Source organism: Bos taurus, chromosome 14, assembly GCF_002263795.3.
Source record: "Bos taurus isolate L1 Dominette 01449 registration number 42190680 breed Hereford chromosome 14, ARS-UCD2.0, whole genome shotgun sequence".
Lineage (NCBI taxonomy): Eukaryota > Metazoa > Chordata > Mammalia > Artiodactyla > Bovidae > Bos > Bos taurus.
The window spans coordinates 41,600,562-41,607,701 of record NC_037341.1 but is presented as its reverse complement, the minus strand read 5'-3'; the positions used below and the strand labels follow the sequence as shown (position 1 = coordinate 41,607,701).

Sequence of the window (7,140 nt, the reverse complement as noted above, 5' to 3'; positions counted from 1 at the left end):
TACTGGTATATGCATGCAGGCTAAGCAGCTTCCGTCGTGTCCAACTCTCTGCAACACTCTGGACTGTAACCTGGCAGTCTCCTCTGTCCGTGGGGATTCTCCAGGCAAGAATACTGGAGTAGCTTGCCATTTCCTCTTCCAGGGGAATCTTTCTGACCCAGGAATCCAACCTGCATCATTTATGTCTCCTGCATTGGCAGGTGGGTTCATTATCCTTAGTGCTACCTGGGAAGTCCCCATATTTAATAGCTCTTTTGATAGGCAGAAGAAGGACCTCTTTCCTGGGTTGAATACTTTTCTCCCTGTTTCCTATTTTATTCCAAACCAAGTAGTGAAAGAAACATTTAAAATTTTCACAAACATGTCCTGTTGATTTCCAAACTTTTAAATGCACTTAATTAAAGCTTTTCCCATGAGTGAAAAATTCATTTTAATGTAAATGCTGACATACTGAGTAGAGTTTACATTTTGATCTCAAAGTCTGAAGAAAAATGTCTCATATAAACTAGTAGTTCTGCAAGAAGAACTATGCCCAATGTTGAGCAATTTCATGAGTCATTGGTCTCTGCTGTTGCATGTAAGAACAATTTTTAGATTATATCTAAAGCACTGCAATGAAGCATTCTAGTTATGTTTGTCATGCCAACAGGGAAATATTACATATTTTTTATAAACAAGATATCTTAGAATATAAAAAGGAAACTTGGAAAAATCACTTCAAGAAGAACACAAAATGCAGAATTAACAAAAATTTTCTGTACTAAGACAGTTCTCCAAAATGTCAATCTCACCCACATAAGTACAACATTTTGATATACCAGAGAAATAAACTCAAGTTTCAGTGTAATTATTCATTTGATTAACATGGTAAATATTCTGAGAGCCCTGTATCTCATATGTCATTTGAATGAATTATGATTAGTTTAGAAATCATAATAATTTAGTATACTGATGACTTCTTAATTTCTATTTCTGAAATACTTAAATAGAGCATATAAATTTCTTTGGGGTCTCATTTTTCCTAGGATTCAGATAATTTGAAATCTAAATCTTCCAATTCCTTGGCCATCATTTTTCTTTACTATCTGTTCACTCTATTGTTTATTATATTTTGCATGCCAAATTTTAAACAAATTATCATTATATAAGAATTATGAAAATTCAATTCAAAAGTTCAATATTCTATTCTCTAATTTAATTATCAACCTGATAATTTAGGTTTCTTCATTCATTTATCATTAATTTATTCATACAACAAATCCTCTTTGGTATCTCATATGACAGTTTAGGGCCTTCCCAGGTGGCTCAGTGGGTAAAGAACCTGTCTGCAATGCAGGAGAGGCAAGAGATTGGGTTCGATTCCTGGGTCGGGAAGATCCCCTGGAGGAGAGCATGGCGACCCACTACAGTATTCTTGCCTGGAGGATCCCATGGACAGAGGAGCCTGGCGGTCTACAGTCAGTAGGGTTGCAAAGAGTCGAACATGACTGAAGCGACTGAGCACAGCACAGCTCGTGATAGTTTAGCAGGCAGAAGAAAATAAGACAGCAGCGGTCCCTGGCCTACTGAACCTGTTTATTGGAGGAAATAGATATTTAACTAATAACTTCAAGTGTGATGAGTGCTAACAAATGAGGAAACACAGACTTTGTGGAAATACAAGCTTAGTGTGGATTCTACAGAACAGAATAAAGATGGAAACAATCAGATGATAGAAACATCAGCCTTGTCCAACCAATCCTTCACCTTGATTTTCAGACTTTAATTTTACATTTGTGACTGAGAAATACACTTGTTTAATCTTAAAGAATGATGATATCTTGGATGCTTAGCCTGAGTGCATTAATAGCGAAAGTTCATGGGACAAAACTCATCCTGCTTTATATATAATTACAGCATATTTAGTTCAGTCTGATAGTGAAACTTTATCTACAGCTGTCCAAACATCTTGAATCTAGAAATAGCTGTAGTTCTCCAAACAAATCATTTCTAATTTTTATGTGGTAAATGTAATGACAACTTGAGAACTAGCTTCTAAATGAATAATGTCAGAAGATGTATCAGTGTTTCTCATTTGTACTCTTCTTTTAACATTTTCAATGGTGATGATTGAATCAGTACAGACAATGCGGCTGCTTTTATTTCAAAAAAAGGAATGAAAAGCATGCTTTTAAAAGAAGTGGATTGGCAAATGGAATCTAAGGTTTTAAAATATCTGGTTGTTGCCCAACTGACTTAAAGGTATAGATGTCTAGAATTTGGAAGACACTTTTAAACTTTAAACAAATATGAAATTACTGTAAGACAAAGCCTGATGGCTTTCCTTTAATCAGTATCTAGAAACATAAATCTTTTGCACTGTTTCACATCATAGGAAAATTCTTTGTGTGAACTCTGCTTAATGAATAGAACTTTATATAACTATTTTACACTTTAATGAGCCAGTGTGTATGGCTGGATCTCTGCATAACAGATGATATAGAAATTATTTTGAAATGTATTAAAAAAAACTCAGTTTATCTAATGCTGCTTTTTTCTGGTTTATCTAATAAAAGTAGATAGTTAATATCTAGCAAAATATTATAAATTTGGAGATTTTTAGTGGATTTAAAATACTAAAAACTTATTTCCCCCCACATCTTAAATTATTCTATGCGTGCATGCTCAGTTGCTTCAGTCACGTCCAACTCTTTGTGACTCTATGGACTGTCACCAAGCTTCTCTGTCCATGGGATTCTCCAGGCAAGAATACTGTAGTGGGTTGTCACGTCCTCCTCTAAGGGATTGCCCTCACCCAGGGATCTAACCTGCATTCTCCTACGTCTCCTCTGTTACAGGCAGATTCTTTACAGCTGTGGAACTGTCCTTTGAACAGCAAGATCAAGCCAGTCAGTCTTAAGAGAAATCAACCCTGAATACTCATTGAAAGGACTGATGCTTAAGCTGAAACTCCAGTATTTTGGTCATCTTATGCAAACAGCTGACTCATTAGAAAAGTCTCTGATGCTGGGAAAGATTGAGGACAGGAGAAGAGGGCGTCAGAGAATGAGATGGTTGCATGGCATCACCGATGCAATGGACATGAACTTGGGCAAACTTTGGGAGGTGATGGACAGGAGGCTTGGCCTGCTGCAGTCCATGGGGTCACAAAGAGTCAGACTGGTGACTAAACAACAACAAGAACCGATTAACAATGTGGTAGTTTCAGGTGAACAGCGAAGGGACTCAGCCATACACATACATGTATCCATTCTCCCCGAAACCCTCCTACCATCCTGCGGATACACAACACTGAGCAGAGTTCTCTGTGCCTATAGAGTGGGACTTTGTTGGCTATCCATTTTACATATAGCAGTGTGTACATAATCTTCTCAGATTCCCTAACTCTCCTTTCCCCCTGGCAACCATGATTTGTTTGATGATGGCAATACTGTTAAATGTCTCTGAGATGTTTAGAAGCGCACCGGTTCCACATTCGAGTCCACGTGAACAAGGTGATGCTAGGCCCTTCCTAGACCAGCACGCCGGGGCCTAAGCTTCCCCAGGAGTCAGAATCAGTGTCTGTGTCTTACTTCTTTGTTACCAGGAAATGAGTTTAGAAGAGAAGGCTTAAATATAACTAAATATAATAAGGGACCAAAAAATACACAAACCCACCCAATCTATTTAATTGAGAAGAATGGAGTGTGGGTAGAGAAAATTACATTTGCAATGAAACCATTAAAAATTCTGGATAGGTTCATGAACATATAATTTGTAAAATATTTATAATTTTTTCAGGGATGAGACATTTATTTTTCACCAGAAATACAGAGCTCTGTTAATGGGTTTTCATCTTCAAAAGTTCTGTGTTTTGGGTCAGGAATTAATGCAAATCTTACCATCTTTTCATGTCACTTACACTAAGTTAAAAGCTAACTAGAAAATGCTGGAAGAAATGTGACAATTGATAATTAACCTTACATTATTTACCAGGAAAAAACATCACAACTTGAGGTTTATCTGTTTTATCTTGCTACATGGTAACATTGAATTTCCAATGTCAATAATAGCAGTACCCAAATATGTTCCTGAAATGGTTGCTAAACAAATTTCCTATAACTTCATAATCTGTAACATTTAATATTTTTTTACCATATAAGAGTAACTAAATGCTCACTTAAGCACACACATACTAAAATTGGAATGATACAGAGATTATCATGGCTGTTATAGAAGGATGACATGAAAATTCATGAAGCTTTCAATACTTTTGTAAAAAACTTGAGAATTTTTTTCTAGCAGACTTGTGCTACAAGAACTATTAAAGTGAGCCCTTCAGATGAAAAGGACAAGCCCATAATTTGAATCCATCTGAAGAAATGAAGAGCATCAATAAGAGTAACTGCAGAGGTAAATATAAAAAAATAGTATAAATGTATTTTATTATAATATTTTTTCTCCTATCTGATTTAAAAGACAGCTACATAAAATATTAATTATAACTGTGTATAGGCATATAATATATAAAGATGCAATTTTTCTATCAGTAACAGATCAAAGGAGAGCAATGTAATGGAGCTAATAGACAAAGTTTTTTAAACTATTGAAATTAAGTTGTTATTAATCAAAACTAGATACTTATAACTTAAGATGTTATTTGTAATCTTTAGAGCAAGCATTAAGAATACAACTCAGAAATATATTAAAAGATAAGGGAATTGAAATTGCACACTAGGAAATATCTCTTTAACAACATCAGCAACAACAATAAAAAATGGCCAGTATTGAGGAAGAGGGATTAGATTAAAAATGTGACATTTGGAAAGTAAATCACAAATATTGGACATAAATCCTACATGAATTACATTCTACCTAAAAATTATAAAATTAATATTATGTTTAGTATAAAAAGGTTGAACATTTCATCTAAAGACAGGAATTTCAGAATGGATAAAAAATAAAAAACATGATTCAAATATACAAAATGGGTCATACAAATGACCCATTTTAAACTCAAGAACATATACAAGTGGAGTGTAAAAGAGTTGAAATAGATATATCATAATGGTAACAACAAAACAAAACAATAGCAATAACAAGAAACCTGGAGTGGCTAAGTAAACATCAGAAAAAATATATTTTATGACCAAAATTTTACTAGAGACAAATAAAGACATTTCATATTGATAAAATGGTTATTTCATCAAGAATGTATAATAAATATATGTACCTAACAGCATAACTTCAAAATCTAATGAAACAATATTGAACATAATCAAAAGCAAAACAGACAGTTCTATGCTAATAGTTGAATACCCTTTTTCAATAACAGAACATACATAAAATCAACAAGAAGAAAAAAAAAAAAAACTTGAACAACATTATCAATCACCTAGACCTAACAGCCATCTTAAAACATCCCCCTAAGAGCATCAGAATATATACTCTTTTCAAATGCACATGGGTATACTATATGCTAGACCATGAAACAGATTTCAGTACATTTTAAAGGATATAAACAATAAAAGAATACTCTCAGTGGATAGCAGAATAAGAAATCATTAACAGGAAGAAATTTGTGAAAATCACAAATGGAAATTAAACAATATGTTTCTAAATAATTCATGGATCAAGTAAGAACTCATAAAGGGAATTAGAAATACTTTGAGATGAATTAAAATGAAATGTTGATACTTGATTGGTCTCACATACTCTTGTAAATGCTATTAATAGAACAGCATTATTGGTCTCACATACCCACTACCAAATTTTCCAATCCCAAACAAGCAACAAAGTGCCACCCCTGCCCCCTCTGCTCTTCTTGCAGAAGTATGGAGGTTTCTATGGAGAGGTTCAATCAGAGATTCTGGATTCTGGGATCCTATGCAGGGCTGAAAGTGGGAGTGATTTAATTTATTAAAAACAGAGAGTTTGAATAAATTTTGGCATAATGAACCCACTGTTTATTCTCCTAAATGTAGATTGCCAAGTTTATGGTCTTTATGTTGGTAAATCGACAGTTCATCTATGGGGAAATTCAATATCCATATTTAAAGGACTCACTGATTTGGGATAAGCACAGTGAAATGCCTCAGGTTCAGCCTGGTCATAACTCCATAGCTCAGCTATTTATAAGCAAGAGAAAAGCCTTCATGTTCACAGATTTGCCAGTTAGTGTTTTAATACTTTTTAAAACTATAAATTTTAAAATTAATAGATGATTAAGACATTTGCAGAAATCACTTAATTTAATAGATAAACAGACCAACCAAAGCAAACCACAAACAGTGAAAGAGAAAACAAAATAAAATGGGTAAAATATAGTGCAGACACAAATGAAAAATACTACATTAATTTTAACATATCTGTGAGTCTAATAAGGGTGTGTTTCAAAGCAACAAGAAAGATATCTTTTAAAAAGTCATGGTGTGATAGATTAAATAAACCATAATTAAAAGACTTCAGTAACATAAGAAATCTCCCAGAAAAATAGAACAACTATTACAAAAGAGAAATGGAAATAGAAGGAAAAATGGTAAATTAGAACACCAGTCTCAGAGGTACAGCATCCAGCTGACATCAATTCCAGAGAAGGAAAGCAGGAGGAAAGGCTAGGGAGAAATTACCAAAGAAATAATGTAAGACAATATCATGGAGTAAAAGTGCATGGATTTCTAGATATAAAGGATCCAATGAGAGCTAGGTAAAATTAATTAAGAATTTCATATACCTGTACATTATTATGGAGAACTTTGAGGATAAATAGAAGATCTTAAAAGGTTCTCAACTGTTGGAGACGAGGGAGGAAGACAGTGTTATATATAAAAGAATTAATTGTGGGAATGATACTGGATTTCTCAGTAGCACTACTGGAAACCGAAAGTAAACAATTTCTTCACGTTTCTGAAGAAAAAATAATTTCTAATCTAAAGTTGAATATCTAGCCAAACAACCACTTGTGTGTGAATGCGGACTTGAGACATTTTGAAATGTTTCAAATATTTCACAAAGCTTTACTTCTTGATCTCTTTGATCATATTGAAAATTTTACATTTCTATTAGAAAGTCTGAAAATAATTAATTATAAATACACAAACAGTTAAGCAAGCCAAAAAACAACAAAGATATGGAAATTACCAAATCTAGGCTAAACAAAAG

General features: G+C 33.7%; 1 non-coding gene across 1 annotated transcript; it reads left to right on the top strand.

Annotated features, from left to right (window-relative positions):
- The first annotated feature begins 4,151 nt into the window (after window positions 1–4,151).
- Window positions 4,152–4,254, top strand: LOC112449662 (U6 spliceosomal RNA). The gene has a single exon (XR_003038259.1). It is a non-coding gene; the product is annotated as a U6 spliceosomal RNA (small nuclear RNA).
- The last annotated feature ends 2,886 nt before the right edge of the window (window positions 4,255–7,140 follow it).